Genomic DNA, 18038 nt, shown 5'->3' with positions numbered 1-18038 from the left:
GTAGGGTTGTAAGAAGAGTGAAATTCGATGGTAATTGGTTTGTCTCCAATAAAATGCTGCCCACAAATCTTGTTGTGTTTACAAGGTTACCATGGAGACTCATCGGAGTTGTATTACAATACACTGTGTCACGTGCTGTTTCCTAAATCTAAATGATTACAGTTAGATTGTATCAGAGAAAACTAAAATAACGTTTGAACCAATACATTTACATATTTCTAATTTGATAAAAATATGTGTTTATTTGTACCTAGATTGAAACAGAACTTTGGTAAAAAGAGAATGAAGAAGTTTCAAAATTCAGTCACAACGCTACTTAACATTTTTCGCAGGAATTAATTCCGATTTAACTACAGAAAGAGTGAAATCTGCATTCAGTATACAATTAACTATCGGATTATATGAATTTAACGTTGTAATGAACAGGGACGAGGAACATACGAGATGTTTTTAATGTCTGTTTTAATAACGACTCACACCACTGTCAATCTAAAGGTGTTAATTATGAACGAATTAAATATTTCTAGTATTATTTCACGATACGTACTTCATTCAGTTAAATGGCAATATCCATTTTACCTTTTTTTTTAAATTCCTTCAATTGAAACGTGGAAAACTTAATGCTAGGATCGGTATTACTTTCTGAATGATACTTGATACTGGCCTAGAATATGTTAAGTCTGTCGATGAGGATCGGATGTGACCGATCGGATGTCTAATAGAAAAAACATGTGAACCAATTTGATTGAACACAAGGTCGAGAAAGATGTGTATAATGAGAACTACCCCCCCCCCACCCCATCAGCGGCGGAGTATGCCACACTGGAGGTTGAGTTGAGTCAGAGGCTAGCAGAGGGAGTTCATTCGAACTCCTACTCAATGTTGTAGGTCCTGGATCCAGTATGCTTTGTCAGGCCTGGAGTCTTATGAAGTACTATACTTTTCATTCTCTAAGAATTCATGAAATCCACTTGCTAACATGGACAATAAATTGAAAAAGATAATTGCTAATGACTTACATGAATATAGCAGAGATTTTGAAGTAAGAATTGCACATCCTAATTATTTAAATTCGTTAACTGTGAAAACATGATAAAATTCTAAACACTTCCAAGCATTTCATAATTATAGGGGGCTCTTAAACATATATTATCGATAAAAATGTACTGATTAATGTAGTATAATAACATACTACGTGCGGATCTACACTAAAAACACTAAAACCAACAACAACAAAACCTAACGCAGGACAGTGGTAAGCGCACCACTAAATTATCACAAACACTATCACCATAAATGATGATTTTTGTTATTAATAATGAAATATTAGCATAATGATTCAGCATTATCATTTTATTCTTAAGAATTAGGAATGTTACTCGTATCATAATGAATTATTTTTAGCCTACTTCAGATTCCATTTACGAGCAGCAGGCCTAAACTCTCCTGCATTCGATGGTCGATTTCGCTTGGTACTCAACCATGAAACAAATCAAGCAGGGTGGAGATGTAAATAACACTTTCAATGACATACAAATTCTGCCAACAATGAAAAGAAATGGATATAATCCTATGGACCACTAACTGTCACTGTTTATATGACAATTTGTTTTGCATCGCACTGACAGGGATAGGGCTTATGTGCTAAGATTGTGAAGGAAGCGGCAATGGCCTTAATTGTGGTACAGTCCCAGCATTTGCCTGATCTGAAAATGTAAAACCATCCTCAGACTGCCGACAGTGGGGTTAGAACCCAGTATCTCCCGAATGAAAGCTCACAGCTGCGCGACCCTAAGTGCAGTAGAAGGGACCGTCTCGTTGGTGCAGGCTGGGCCTGCACCGTGAGAATTTTATCCCGTCGGCGTACTGAGGCCTTGAGTGCCACTTCTGGAAATTTTAAATCTAGGCTGGATTGTTTTGTAATTTGGTAGCCGGTTTTGTAGAGATCACGAATGGTCAGAATATGACCTGGTGCCTAATGGCGCGGGGTGTGGTGCCTTACGGCGGGGTAACGGAGACCTTCGGTTTCATAGTTCCCGAGCTTCCTAATGAGGGGTTCTGAATATTACCGAGTCTGGCATAGAGCTTCCTGGCTTGCTTCATAATGCGCTCGATAATGGGAGCTATTTTTTATCTCAATGGAGATCTGAATTGGATGTGAACCAAGGCGCACCTGAGGTGTAACGCAACGCCCTATTCTGAATACGCTGTAGCCTCGCTAGGTGCGTCTTGGCTGCGCAGCTCCAGACAGGACTGGCGTACTATAGCTAAGTGCATGGTCAACTCGCTTGGTCAGTTTATATGAATACCTGTTGAATGTTGCCTCTCGATAACCAAATATGGTAAGTGGTAGGACCTAGTTCCCACACAAACCCTCCACATAGCATATATTAAGCTTGGTTTAGGACCTGTGAAGGTAACTGAACAGAAATAAGCTTTCAGTACAGCTTAAAATTACTTCCTTGTCAGAACATTTACACAAAAAGTTTCAAAAGTGACATGGGAATTAGCTGTCAAAGAACAACTCATTTGAAAACTGCAGTAAGCTTGAATACTGGGGTAAATAACACATGCACTTGAATACAAAGCTCAGTAGATATGCCAACGAGGTTTTTATCTTTGCCACTGGATAATTTACACATTAAAAACATTTACAAGTGTGATTGCTTTATCCTAGTGTATTGATGTTCACAAAAGGCTCTGTGAAGCTACTTAATTCATAAATGCACATCATCTCTGCCTTGGATGTGCATTGAGTGGTAGAAAGTCATAGGAAAACACTGAATGTATTGTTAATTGCTCCTCCGCGAGCCCTCAAAACGGCAGCAATACGGCGAGGCATCGACTCTACAAGGTGTTGGAATCGTTCTGGAGGGATATGGAGCCACACATTTTGCACTGCTTCCCACAATTGGTCTTGCGTAATTTGTGCGGGGTTCATGGAGCGTATACCAGTATCGACAGCATCCCACAAATGCACGATTGGATTATGATCCGGGGATCTGGAGGGAAAACCCAAGGTCGTAACTTCACTGGAGTTTCCCTCCAACCATCTGCGAGCCACCACAGAGCTTTGACATGACGCTTTGTTCTGTTAAAAAATGGCATCTCCATAACGGTACACTCGGGCCAGAAAGGGATGAAGAATGTCTGAAAGAATGTCTACATAACGTGCACCTGTCACCGCTCCCTGCAGAAGGAAAATGGGGCCTAATTCGACCATGAGAACGTCGCCCAGATCACAACTGAGCCACCTGCCGCCTGGATATAACATTGTTGACACGCAGGAAACATAGTTCCATGGGGCATACGTCACACTGTCATGTGGCCATCAGCTCGATGCAACTGGTACCGGGATTCATCGGACCTTTCGACACGCCGCCAGTGTTCCATGGTCCATTGCCGATGTTCAGGGACCCATGTACTTCGTTGAGCTCTGTGTTGATGTGTCAGCAAAGGGCAGGAGTTGGTCGTCGGCTGGTGAAGCCTATGCGCCGAAGCGCCTCCTTTCAGTCCTGGAAAGAATGGGCTCCTGTCTCCCATAATTCAACTGGGCGGTGATCTGATTCTCAGTAGCACGTCGAGCGCCCAGTATGGTTCTGTGGAGGCGACGTGATGTCTGTTCGTTAAACACCTGTGGTATTCCCGTGTGGCGGTTTACGCGGGTGGTAACATTCTCTCTGCGATATTGAAGATCTACCCTCGACACTGTTGACCTTGGAAATCCGAATTCACGTGTAATCTCCGCAATGCTATGACCCATGCGACGTGAAACTATGATCATCCCACGTTCAAAATCGGTTAACTCGTGACGTGTTGCCATTTTCACGACACTGGTGTCTGTGTCAGGCTTGCTCGGCTACGCCGCAGCTAACCGCAACGCTCAGGGGTATACACGGCACATTTTCTAATGGGGCACCCCTTCCCGTAATTTTTAGCTACTCAGTGTAGTAGAATGACGCTCAAACAAATGTCAGAACTGATCTATTGCAGGCAGACACTGCTCATCATGCCTGCATGCCTGATACCTTGGAAGACACTACACATACCGCAACTTCAAAGGCTCATTCTCAGTGTAATTTCCTCCAGGAAATATAGTAGGCCCACCTATTTTTATTGAAGACTCACATACCACATATAATGAACACACACGGCTTATTCATTTGTTAAATACTCTTATATAACACTTACAATGAAACTCATAAATGGGCTGTATTTTTCACCGCCATGTACGGAAGTTATTATGGAATAAAAATGTACCAATGAAAGCGAAATATGTAATATACAAGGCATGTTACGTACCTGCAACGACATATGCAGCAGAATCCTGGACAATGACTCAGAGAGATGAGAGTAGTGTACAGGCAGCTGAAATGAACTTCCTGATCAACATGGTACAGAAGACAAGGGGGGACAGAGTGAGAAATTAAGACGTACTGAATATGCAAACACTAAATGATAAACTGGAACAGACAGGTTTGAGGAGGTTAGGACATGTGAAGCAGGTGAATGAAGGAAGACTACCTAGACAAGGATTTGAAAGACAGAAGCCAGGGTAGAGAGGACGAGAAAGACCAAGTTTACGACGGATTGATTCTGTGAAGGACAGCAGAGGACGACGGAACCTGGACTGGAATACTATATTATAGCCCCAATCATTTTTGTTACGTTGATATACATTACCACGATCATACGTTGATATCCATTACCACGAACAAACCTCATTCAATTTAATTCACTACATTACCATCCAAGATGATAAATCGTAGAATTCCTTAAAAGAATTATCCTGGGACAGTACCGAATTGACACTTTAAACCGTGTAAACTGTATCTAGTACGTGAGTAGTATCTAGAACTTAACACCCCATTTGTTAGAACTTCAAATTTCCTATTTGGCATTTAATTATCCCAGATTCGTTTCCAAAATATTTCACATTACTTTTCGGTATCTTGCTATCCACGTCAATCTCCTTTGGTCAATTTCATTCCAAGTTCCAAAATATTACACTGTAATCTGCCACCATGATTAAGCCATTGGCACTTTCACCCTGCTGAATTCCACCCTGCCTCTTAATGTTTCTCAGTAAATGATCAACGAATCAAACAAGAAGAAGGGAATATAACAAAGAGCTTTTGATATCAATGAACAATGTATCCATTCGATGATAATCTTTCTCTGTAACCTGATAACTATGAGTACCTGTAGTAGCCTTCAAATCATTCCATGACTCGTCACTATGCTCAACGTTTTTTACCACACTAATCTGCTGTATATCATAAGAATAACTATATATTCCTCTCCTACCGTTACATGACACTTACTTACGACGGGTTGTTATGAGTCCCTTCGTGATCTAAAACCATACTGGTAACATTAAATTTAATTCTCCTGTAATGGTCGCACATCTTCGTCCAACATCCCACTAAGTACCATGCTGTATCAATAGGGCACATTACCATACGCGACTGGCCTCATCGTGCTTCGTCGTGCACTTATCCACGTCGTCTATGAACTATAACAACCCACAGTTTAAAAAAATCAGAACTACTAAAATTGTTTCCAATCACCTCAAAAAGTGGTCATCAATGACCGCGACTATCAAAATTAATGCAAACACAAAACGCATAAGAAACAATATTTGATATATCAGTGGTCAGCGACAAAGTAAGAATCCTCTTATGTCGAAGAAGAACAGCTTTGCTTAAACGTAAAACCACTGGACTTCTGAAAACTGGTATAGTATTTTCTGGAGCTACGAGAGATGTTCGGTTTACTTCGTTCGGTTAGAATTAAGTACTACTGTATGTTCGCAAAATGAACGAAACAATATGTGATGCTATGTTTCTACCGAGAGACATGGTGGCAACAGTGTTGTGGTATGGCGAAGCTTCTTTTGTCATGAAGTAGGTCCTTTGGAAGGTATCGATGGGACGATACACCGCTTTCATATTGGGATATAGTGAAAAAATTGATGTTCTCGAATTCCAAAGGAACCTTTCGTGGAAGATTGATTTTACATGTAACGATGACCCAAGTCATACTTCACATTGCGTAAAGGACCAAATTAACAAAAATAGAAGTTTAAATTTGTACCGACCTAGTCGAAGTCCGGAATTAAATCCCACCGAGGACATGGGGTGGAACTAGACAGACGTCTCAGACGCCAAAAGTACACAGATCAATACACGTTGTTGAGGCTTTCTGTGTACTGTAAGTTATGGCGCCATGAAGTACTTGATTGAATATGTGCCAGGGTAATATATGACTGTCATAGATGCAAATGGTTGTAGAATAATGTATTTGGCAGTAAAACAGTTAATACGTTAAGGACTGGCATAACAATAAAGCAGTTGTGGTGATTGTCAAAATTTGTATGAGTCGTAAATTTTTTATTATTTTCACTTTTCGTTCTTAAAGTCTAGAAAAACGTGAATGTATGGTTTTGGTATGTGAAGTATTCTATGTTACTCCTTATACATTCTGCACTGAATCCTACTGAAATACAATAAACACACAACAGTACACCAAATAGATTGTCGAAATATTTATGAATGTTACTGTAGCACCTAAGGCTATTAGGATTTTTTCAACGTATGGTCGTGCTATCAATGACCATCGTACTTCTACCAGCGACGATCGACGATCATTTGCAATAGCCTCCCAGTGTATCACACGAGAAAGACAGCGTGTGTTCCATTTTGATGCGAGACAGGTTTTAGTACTAATTTTCTGTCCTTCAAAATATGTCACTATGTGCATCTGCAATGGAGGAAAAGTGTGATTCATCTGTAACATTCCCCACTTTTTTGTTTACACCCCTTCTAACCAAAGAAAGAAAAGATACAATTAATAAAGATTGCTGATTTCCTTGTGCTATCTTCCGTAAATGTTTATAGCATGTGCCATAATGAAGTTACCACGTGTCTGAGAATCGTAGACGAGGCATCCTTGTATGTATTCCTGTCTGTCTGATCATCACATAATCCTCCCTACTCATTGTCTTTCAGTGACGTCAAGAACCAGCTCCACCGCGTATGTGTACTTTTACGTGTAAATTGCTCCTAAAGTGATCTGACTATTAACAGCCAACCTGACGTCTATTGGACAATTATCTACAGTGTTAGTGGCAGCATGGTTCTGAAATTTTTTCCAAACTCCGTAATTTGTATTACTGTCACCTGATATATTTCTAGACATGCCAATAACCCACAGATCACACCTAAAAAGTATCATGAACATCACAATATCAGCACATAACTTTCTGACTAGTATGTATTATATGGGACAAGTGAAGAGCAACTGGTTTATCTTCCTACGACGTAATTAAAAGCAACCTTACAGGAACTGTTAATATTTTGAACATTTTCCGTCGACTTTCCTATTTACACTTCCCATGATTACCAAATATTTGAACTAATCGAACACACTTGCCCATAGCTGGACGGTAACGCTTTTGGCGTTAATTGAAATTAACATCAGTGATAATAATAAGTTTCCAAGAATCGTGGTAGGCCTATATGAGCTCCATGAAGTCACCGAAGAAATATTCAAAATTTTATAATGGTAATAATAATAATAACAATAATAATAACAAAATAAGTAAATAAATAAGAAGTACGTTAGGAACATGAAATTACTCATACCAGATCGTGTACAAACGTTGCGATTCTGATATTCTGTTAAATGAACCTTATCTGAAAACCCTTGAAAACGATCAGAAAAAGATAGGAGCATGAACTCAGGCTACTATGAATGAATTTACTTGGTTGAATATTTTGCATAATTTATATTAGAATTAAGTGTTTAATTGGGACATGAGAATACCTTACAGTCCTGAAATACACTTTTATTTTACTCGAAACAATGTATGTCTTCAAGAAAACCAAAAAGTTGTGTCTTGTATACCTTCTTCCAACACTCTCATCGTACTGTTTTCGGTTCGTATCTGCCTATATGCCTTCTACTATCACGTTCGAGTACTGATTCCTGTCCTTGTGCTGGTCTAAATGTTACATTTCTTTGTGGTGATAACATGTTGTCACTCGTAGCAACATAACTTTGACCATGGTCTAGTTCATTTAGATATATCCAGACATATACCACGCGGCCCGCGAGCGCCGCACTTTCTGCTTACAAATGTCCCGCATGCAATAGTGATGCATGGGATGCCTAATCACTTGTTTTTGTATGTCGTGAAACAAATAGCGGTCATTTTAGAGCAGAGGTTCCATAACATATTAATTATACACGTGTAGACATACCACTCCATAAATGTGTCGTTTGTATGAAACAAAAACTAATACTCTTCGGCGAAGTACGTGTGTAGAAGGCAAATATCTGTTTGGAGATTCGGCCTCATTCCGACCAGATTCTCCATAGGTTAAAATGATGTCTGTGTATTCGTTGTGCTGAACACACTAGCCATTTCTGATATGCAGAGAGCAACTGTAGTGCTTCTGTACCATAAACTAGCCTAGTACTCTGCGATCGAAAACGTGGTTTACTAATGGAAGGGGTGGCATTAGATGGGTAGCACTGAGGAACATGCTGCGAGCGACCGTCTCTCTTCATATCATGACGAAACCTGCCTGCTGGCCGTAATGCCTCTGTAAAAATCATTTAGTAGACATCACATTCATCATTTGTGCATGCGGGAAATTTATAAATAGAAAGTACGGCGCACGCGAGCCACCTGGTATAATTCAAAGGAAAATGATTAACTAATTAATGGAGATTCCAGATTATATCAAAACATTTCTCGCTCAACAAATTCAAAATACTAAATTATTTAGAGCTGTGTTCATGCCAGTGTCCAGCACAACAAACAATACAGGATATCGGCCCGTATCCGATCTAATGACTATACAGTGGTACATACGACCAGGAGAGCACCACCGGCCAAACAGCATAATATAACAGTCCGAACAAAGTGAATGAGAATAAATGTCACTTCCTCTATCATACAACACATATTATTTTCAATTCAAAGCATTTGGCAGTTTTCGTGACTTGCTAGAGTATGGATTTCAACTGAAAGTTTCAAACTGCCACTACATGGAAAATATCCAATCAGAATCCTTCTCTCGGATCTTATGCATACATACATACATACATACATACATACATTATCATTATAGACTGTTATGCCTTTCAGCGTTCAGTCTGCAAGCCACTGTGAATTTACTAAACGTCGCCACAATCCTCGATTTGCAACTAGTGTTGTGCCCTCATTTAGTTCTACACCTCTTATCTTTAAATCGTCAGAAACCGAGTCTAACCATCGTCGCCTTGGTCTACCTCTACTTCTCTTACCCTCCATAGAAGAGTCCATTATTATCCTAGGTAACCTATCCTCCTCCATTCGCCTCACATGACCCCACAACCGAAGCCGGTTTATGCGTACAGCTTCATCCATCGAGTTCGTTCCTAAATTAGCATTTATCTCCTCATTCGGAGTACCCTCCTGCCATTGTTCCGACCTGTTTGTACCAACAATCATTCTTGCTACTTTCATGTCTGTTACTTCTAACTTATGAATAAGATATCCTGAGTCCACCCAGCTTTCGCTCCCGATGTAAAGATAGTTTCGTCCGGGAGCTCACTTCCTTCTTACAGAATACTGTTGATCGCAACTGCGAGCTCACTGCATTAGCATTACGACACCTTGATTCAATCTCACTTACTATATTACCATCCTGGGAGAACACACAACCTAAATACTTGAAATTATCGACCTGTTCTAGCTTTGTATCACCAATCTGACATTCAATTCTGTTGAATTTCTTACCTACTGACATCAATTTATTATTCGAGAGGATAATTTTCATACCATACTCATTGCACCTATTTTCAGGTTCCATGATATTAGACTGCAGGCATTCGGCACAGTCTGCCATTAAGACCAAGTCGTCAGCATAGGCCAGACTGCTTACTACATTTCCACCTAACTGAATCCTTCCCTGCCATTTTATACCTTTCAGCAGATGATCCATGTAAACTACGAACAGCAAAGGTGAAAGATTACAGCTTTGTCTAAACCCTGTAAGTACCCTGAACCAAGAACTCATTCTACCATCAATTCTCACTGAAGCCCAATTGTCAACATAAATGCCTTTGATTGATTTTAATAATCTACCTTTAATTCCATAGTCCCCCAGTATGGCGAACATCTTTTCCCTCGGTACATTGTCATATGCTTTCTCTAGATCTGCGAAACATAAACACAACTGCCTATTCCTCTCGTAGCATTTTTCAATTACCTTGCGCATACTGAAAATCTGAACCTGACAGCCTCTCTGTGGTCTGAAACCACACTGGTTTTCATCCAACTTCCTCTCAACGACTGATCGCACCCTCTCTTCCAAGTTATTAGTGAATACTTTGCCTGGTATACTAATCAATGGGATACCTCGATAGTTGTTGCAATCCTTCCTGTTCCCTTGCTTATAGATAGGTGCAATTACTGCTTTTGCCCTATCTGAAGGTCCCTTACCAAAACTCGATGCTAATTTTACTACTCTGTGAAGCCATTTCATCCCTGCCTTCCCAATATACTTCACCATTTCAGGTCTAATTTCATCTATTCCTGCTGCCTTATGACAATGGAGTTTATTTACCATCCTTTCCACTTCCTCAAGCATAATTTCACCAACATCATTTTCCTCCTCCCCATGAGCTTAGCTGTTCACAACACCACCAGGTTGATTTCCTTTTACATTGAGAATATGTTCAAAATATTCTCTCCAACTCTCCAGTGATTCCCTGGGATCTATTATGAGTTCACCTGAATTACTCAAAACACTGTTCATTTCCTTTTTTCCTCCCTTCCTAAGATTATTACTGTCCAGATAGGTTTCCTTGCTGCTTGACCTAGCCTTTCCAGGTTGTTACCAAAATCTTCCTATGACTTCTTTTTGGATTCAACAATTATTTGTTTCGCTCTGTTTCTTTCAGCGTTCGTATCTTACGAATGTTTTAAATTTTCCTGGACTTGATTCCTTGTTGAATAGTATATTGCTTCCTGCTTTAACTCCGGCGTATGAGTAATATGTCCCAATATACCTATAGAGAATACTGGATTAGCAAGATGAAAACAAGTACTAATCACATAAAATCTTAACCAATTAACAATATTAAATTGAAGCAGTGAGAGCCAAACGTTGATAAGTCTAAGTTCTAACATATTCAGGAGGAGCATTTGAAAGTTTCAAAACGGTTCTGAATTTATAAGCAGCTGACTATTTTTTTACTATCCAATTGTTTCATGTGTAAGAACAACCTGATATATGTCTGTTGTATTTTCGATGCATAGGGGGGAGGAGAAATGGTATTAAAAATTGGACTTGTCAATTTTGACCGTGAAAACTATAGAACATGAGAAATTAAACAACACTGCTGCTGTGTTAATGTGTTTATCAGCAATATATGCAGAGTACCATTCATTTTCAATAATTGCGACATGCATAAGTTCGTCTGATGCTAAATGATATTAAAAACTTGGAGTTATCGATAGTTTGCATGGAAACTGCAGAACATGAGAAACAACTGCTAATATGATAGGAAAGCATCAGCATATGCATTGTATCATTCATTCTCATTAACTGAGTAATGGTGATCTTCGTCTGATGCATAGAAAGCAGCATAGAATGTGACTTTCTGGATTCAATATGTTTAAGAGGTGATGTATGTCCTGCTGCATCTCCCTCCGCATTAGCCACAATAAATATTTCAACTTATGGAGATGCCCCATAACATGCAAGAGGACGTTGGACTCCTATCCATGTTTGATGATTGTATGCGTGTTTGCCAGCATGACGAACGTAGTTTCCCTCATAATTAGAAGGGATCCACAGACGAAAATAGCACCTCTCAACCGTGAGATGCTGGGAATGGTACGTATGAGAGGATCGAGAGCTTCTTTGAATTTACAGGCCTCTACCACAGGGAATTTTGCATATCTAGCATATCATCAGTCACTGAATACTGTAGGTAGATTAATCCAAATGGTGAAGCATGTTGTTCTTCTTTTATGAAATTTTCTGCAACTTTCTCCGTTCATCATAAGACTTTCTCGATTTCGGCGAATGCCCTGTCAATGGACATGAAACTGTGCCCAGGCCCGGGATAATAAATATGAATGTTGTAATAGTTTTTGTTTGAAGATGCTGCCAAAATGCAAAAGTGAATTTATGTATTCACTGTGATAAACAGTTGGCCATGAAGACACGCAAGCGTTTTTTACCCCTATGAACCATATTGTTCTCATACCAAAGTAAAGCAGCTCAGGACCTTATCTGGGTTAGTGTCACAGTAATGCGACCATGTTAGCCTTACCGGTTTTCATGTACATGATACCGAAATTGTGCAGCCATACTTCTATCCAATATTAGTAACGGGTAGTGGCAAGTTCTTTTCAAATTCGAAGCATATACCAGCTGCCTTTGAATCGTACTTCAACAGGTCTTATACCTCCCGCAGCTGTGACAAATATGAAACAGATGTAACAAAGAGCACAGTGCAGGTAAAACGAGAGCTTATGATCAAGAAAACCAACATCTGGCTAAGGCTGAAGTTTTTAAAAGAGTATATGTTTTTATTTTTCTTTCAATGGAAGTCATGATAATGGTAAGAGAAATGGCATCATTTTCTGAATAACCCCGTATAATCTTGTGAAACTAATATATGCAGTAATGTAACATCTTCGGATCGAGCATGCTTGTGGATATTTTTCTGCCATTGATTTATTTATTTATTTATTTATTTATTTATTTATTTATTTATTTATTTATTTATTTATTTATTTATTTATTTATTTATTTATTTATTTATTTATTTATTTATTTATTTATTTATTTTTTATTTATTTATTTATTTTCGTTTCTTCGGAAGTAGAATTCTGGGGTTTGCTGCCCACATTTGATGTTCCTGGTTGAGGATTATTCAGATATACTGTAGTTATACTGTAGTTATATGAGTGCCTTATGTGAACCCAATCACTGCCAGTCGGTGGAGACCATAATAAATCATCACTCCTTGATGGTTCTGAATACTGACTCCATTGTTGTGTACATCGTACGGTTAACACATGCAAACAACTGTTTCCCGCTGCCGGCGGCAAGTTTGCCACCTCGAAAATTGCCAACATGGACTTATCAAAATATAACTGTGAGAAGTTGGATTTAGAAACATATGGCCCGCACAATGATATGTTTGTCTGACTCTAAACAGCCTCAAGGATGGATTTACGAACACTTTCTCAACACAAATATTTCCCCACATTTAGTACATGGAAAAACCAGCCTTCAGCACTGATTATTTAGAAATTTCAGAAAGTTGGCTAATCATCGTATGGCTCTCACTGCTTCAATTACATAAAAATACAAAGTATAAACGTATTCTATATATAACAAATATTTAATGAGCAAATAATTATTGCATAATACAAAAGTATATAATATTAGAGGTTACAGTATAGAATTCTGTGTTAATAATTATACACTCTGTTTAATACTGAATCGTGAAAATTCAACAAGCGGAACCAGAGCATGTGCTCTGTGTGTGGATCAAAAGCTCACTGGTATAATCGAATGAACTGGTCTATAAAATTAGATGACCCTTAACACGTAGTATGAGAGTCTCAAAATATTAACACTGACTTTCTGTTTCTTTTAGGTAAGTACACGTCTGACACAACCGGAGGATAAAGAAGAAGAATCAGTGAGTACCTTCTCTAAAATAAATTCACTCTTCGTGCAACATCGTTAGTTTGATGCACGATATTGTGTTTATGATAAAGTGAAATTTACCCTATATTTTAATTTCAGGAATGATGGAATGAACTACTATTGTGCTGCTACGTATATACGACGGCATATTAAATTTACATAATAAATTGAATACTTACACGTTTTGTGTGTGCACTATTGTGTCACAACAGCTCATACTAGAGAAAATTGAATCCTGTCAAATTACTAATGAAATATCAGAAGAATAATCTACACCAAGGATGAAGATTTCATATTCCGTACAATTCGGAACATTACAATTTTTGGACTGGAATATCCTACATAAGGCCGTATACAATTCTGTACTACATTTTGAGATGCTTCACTATGACCACGGATTATATAATAATAAAAGTATAATAGCTATTGTGGTTGGCAGTACTCTCTTATTCATTTATTTATTAAAAGTTTATTAGGTCGCCCCGACAGAGATAGGTCTTACGGCGATGATGGGATAGGAAAGGGCTAGGAGTTGGAAGGAAGCGGCCGTGACCTTAATTAAGGTACAGCACCGGCGTTTGTCTCGTGTGAAACTGGGAAACCACGGAAAACCATCTTCAGGGCTGCCGAAAGTGGGATTCGAACCCACTATCTCCCGGATGCAAACTCACAGCAGCGCGCCCATAACCGCAGGGCCAACTCGTCTGGTGTATCGAAGTTAAAGATCTAAAGAGATTTTATCTTTGTCCTTCTACGTGTGTGCCTATAGTACCAGTCTGGCCTCCTTCCTCTTCTTCTTTTATTACACTTATAATCAGATGTAATAAACTTACCTAAGTTACCTTACTATAATAAGAAGGTACAAATAGAGTGTGATGTGTGTAGTGCGTGAGAGCATGGTATAGCATATTTGAATGAATTCATATGGTTTCTCTAATGGTCATTTCATGAACTGATGATAACTTAGGTACTGACTTTGTGAAGTGTTCCATACAGTTAGGCTATTAATCTATTTCCTCTGCGTTTTATTTCAATATACCTTTCCTTAACTAAGTTTTGTTCTCTACAATATTATCACTATGCCATTCATCCCTGACATAGGCCTCATTTCAGTTCACACTTGCTCATCAATATTTTCCATAATGCAGCGTCATTATGATAGATAAGTGAACAACTGCAAGCACTATAAAATTACTGGTCACCGGACAGGTTCAGTTCGGCCGATATTGGAAAGTAATTGGTGATAATTACGATTTAAATTCGTAGACAGCGTAAAAAGAACATCCGGAGTGTTAATCAGAAGCGTTACTCAGTTACGATGTATTATTGATTTGAGTAACATTTTATAATAACTGCTTTTTACCCGTTATTGAGTTTGGTTTCTCTCATTTTTTAATATGGAAACGGTGCTAAACGGAGGGCACACCTCATTCTGCGCTCTAAATATTAAAAACTAATCAGAACTTCAAGTGAAAAGTTTTGCAAACTTCCATTTCTTCATAAAACTGTGTAAACAAACTTTGGTACTTAATGGCTACTGAATTATTCAGAATATCGTTATTGTAAAATGAAAAATAACTTTAGGAATTGTTCATTCTAATTCATACACTTGAGTTCTTTTCCATGTCCAAATTCCATTCCGTATTTATATCTTTCCTTAAAAGCAAGGAATATTTTAAAAGCGTTTGAGTGATATTTATGAGCTTGTGAGAGTCCCCTTCAGATGAATATCAGTGAATACTGACGAACTCAATATCGCAGCTGAGATAATGGAAGCCCGAATCTTGAGTATTCTTAAGTTTGACCAATATTTCTATCTGAATTATTTCAGGAGTTAGTACACCAGTGAGGTTACGACAGCACAGCTACCTCAGGAACGTTTATTGCGGGAAAATGTTATGTTATTCTCCCACTTCTTTTTTATTCTTATACTGTTCAGCCTGTGGGTTTTTGTCGAGTCACAAAGCAATGTAAAATTATTTACGTTTCGGAGAGAACTTCTCTCCGACTCTCCAGAAGAAAATTCCGTCTGTTCACGAGCAAGACTTCTCCAATAGTAAAGGTTTCAGTCGATATAGGCAAGTAATGGCCGAGAGGTATGGTTTAAACCCGTAAAGCGTATAAAAGAAAAACGTTAGTAGGTACACATTAGAAACGTTCGCTCAGTTACAATTTTTTTTATTGACTTGCCTAATATCTGACACTTATCGTTTTTTTCCCATTACCGAGTACTCGTTCCTCTCACTTTTAAATATGATGTCTTGCTAGTGAACCGAAGAGATTTTCTTCTGAAGACGCGCAGCAAAATACTCTGCGAAACGTAAAAAAATTCACCTTGCTTTCTGATACGGAAAAGCCCAAACTCTTATAGGCATGTTTACAATTACGGGCCGTAAAAGCATCATTCTTAATAATTAGCCGTTTTCGATCACCAACCCCGTGTAGTCGAGGGAACCGTTGTGGATATAGAACTACTGTGCTTAGGTGGTAACATTTATCGTAAAAATTACTTTTACTCTGTTGCAAGTTGTAGAGATATTTAAAAAAATTTACTGGCCTCGAATTATTTTATACTTTATGTAGAAATACGTAGGAACCATACAGTAACCAGGATAGTCGTGATCTGGATCAGAATCTGAATCTAAGAGTCTGAAATGGTGCAGTTTTTCGAAGGAGACTTTGAAGTGATTTAAAAGTTTCGACCAGAGAAGTGAATAAAAAATGTAATTCCTCAGGTTTTACGTAAGATACTTACTTGCCTCAAGCCAACTGACATTTCGTTGAACTCATCACACACTGTAACTAGAAATGTGTATTATGACAGTCTTCAGAGTACTCAAAATATAGTGCAGCACGAAGATTTAAGATAACAGAAGATAGGATAAGATCAGATGTTCTAGCTAACCTGGAAAACATGGGGATATATTCAATTTCTAACACTAATCAATGTATGGCCTAACTGTATTCACCCTACACGGGAGAATAACTTTGAACCATCCTGCTTAGTTTCATCACTTGACCTCTTCAGTCATACAGCACCAGACAAAAAATATCAACACCCAGAAGGGATAGAGGACACGAAATGAAACTTCACGTGTTTAGGCGGTATGTGATGTTATTTCATTGATTACAAAATTGAGTCAAATTTACAAACAACGTGGCAGTACGTGCACGCTTGCACCCCTTGTGGCCTGGATGCATGCGGCGATTTGATTGAGAAAGGTGTCATAAAGCCGTTGTATCCTCTCTTGAGGCAATCTGGCCCACAACTGATGTAACTGATCCTTGATATACTAATACTTGGACGGAATTGACGTCCAAGCTGGTCCCACACGTTCTATCGGAGACAGATCTGGGGATAGTTATGGCTACGGGAGTACCTCAACACCACGCAGACACTTCATAGAGACATGTGCCCTGAGTGAACGAGCATTGTGCTGTTGAAAAATGGCACCAAGATACTTTAACATGAAAGGTCAAACCGGGGGACGCATGGTGTCCGTGACGTAGCGTTGTGCAGTCAGGCAGATTTCCGCCAATCACAACCACCAATCACTTGAAGTCATACCTGATGGCTCTTCACACCATGACGCCAGGAGTAACACTGCTGTATCTCTCCAAAATCCATTAGAAGAATGGTACCTCTCCCTCGGTCACCGCCATAATCGCAAACGACAGTCATCCAGGGAAGTACAGAAGCGCAATTCATCGCTGAACACAATACGACGCCATTCATCAACATTTCATGCTTCCCGGGCACGACACCACTCCAGACAAAGCCGTTTGTGTTGTGGCGTTAGTGGCAGCTGAAGCATGGGGCGGTAATTCCCTAGTCCGGCTGCTGCTAGTCTCCGACCAGTGATGCGGGATGACACAGAATGTTGCAAGAAGTTCATTACTTGATCTCAGACGACAGGCGCAGATGTGAACGGGATACGATGTGCTTGGTGCATAATGCTGCAATCCTCCCTTGTGGTTGTCAGAAGTGGTCCACCGGAACCTTGACGACGAGTACGCCTGCCCTCACGTTCCCATGCAGTGCAACATCGGGCCACTGCAACATTCCAATGCCCCACAAATCTATATAATGCACTAGCTGATGTACCCGTGCTTCGCTACGGGATTCTCAGAAAGACTGACTTGGTGGTTTTCCTAACTGAATTCAACATAGGTCATTAAAAAAACGTCAGTAGGAATGTAGCGTTTGAAAGCAATGTTATCATATAAAATACACTATCTAATGAAAACTGCACACTTTCTCACTTTCAACGAACAGTACTAAGGTGCCGATCTAAGAGTACAAAGTTCCAG

The sequence above is a fragment of the Anabrus simplex genome, chromosome 2 (assembly GCF_040414725.1).
Source record: "Anabrus simplex isolate iqAnaSimp1 chromosome 2, ASM4041472v1, whole genome shotgun sequence".
Classification (NCBI taxonomy): Eukaryota; Metazoa; Arthropoda; class Insecta; order Orthoptera; family Tettigoniidae; genus Anabrus; species Anabrus simplex.
Note: the sequence above shows the minus strand (reverse complement) of the source record.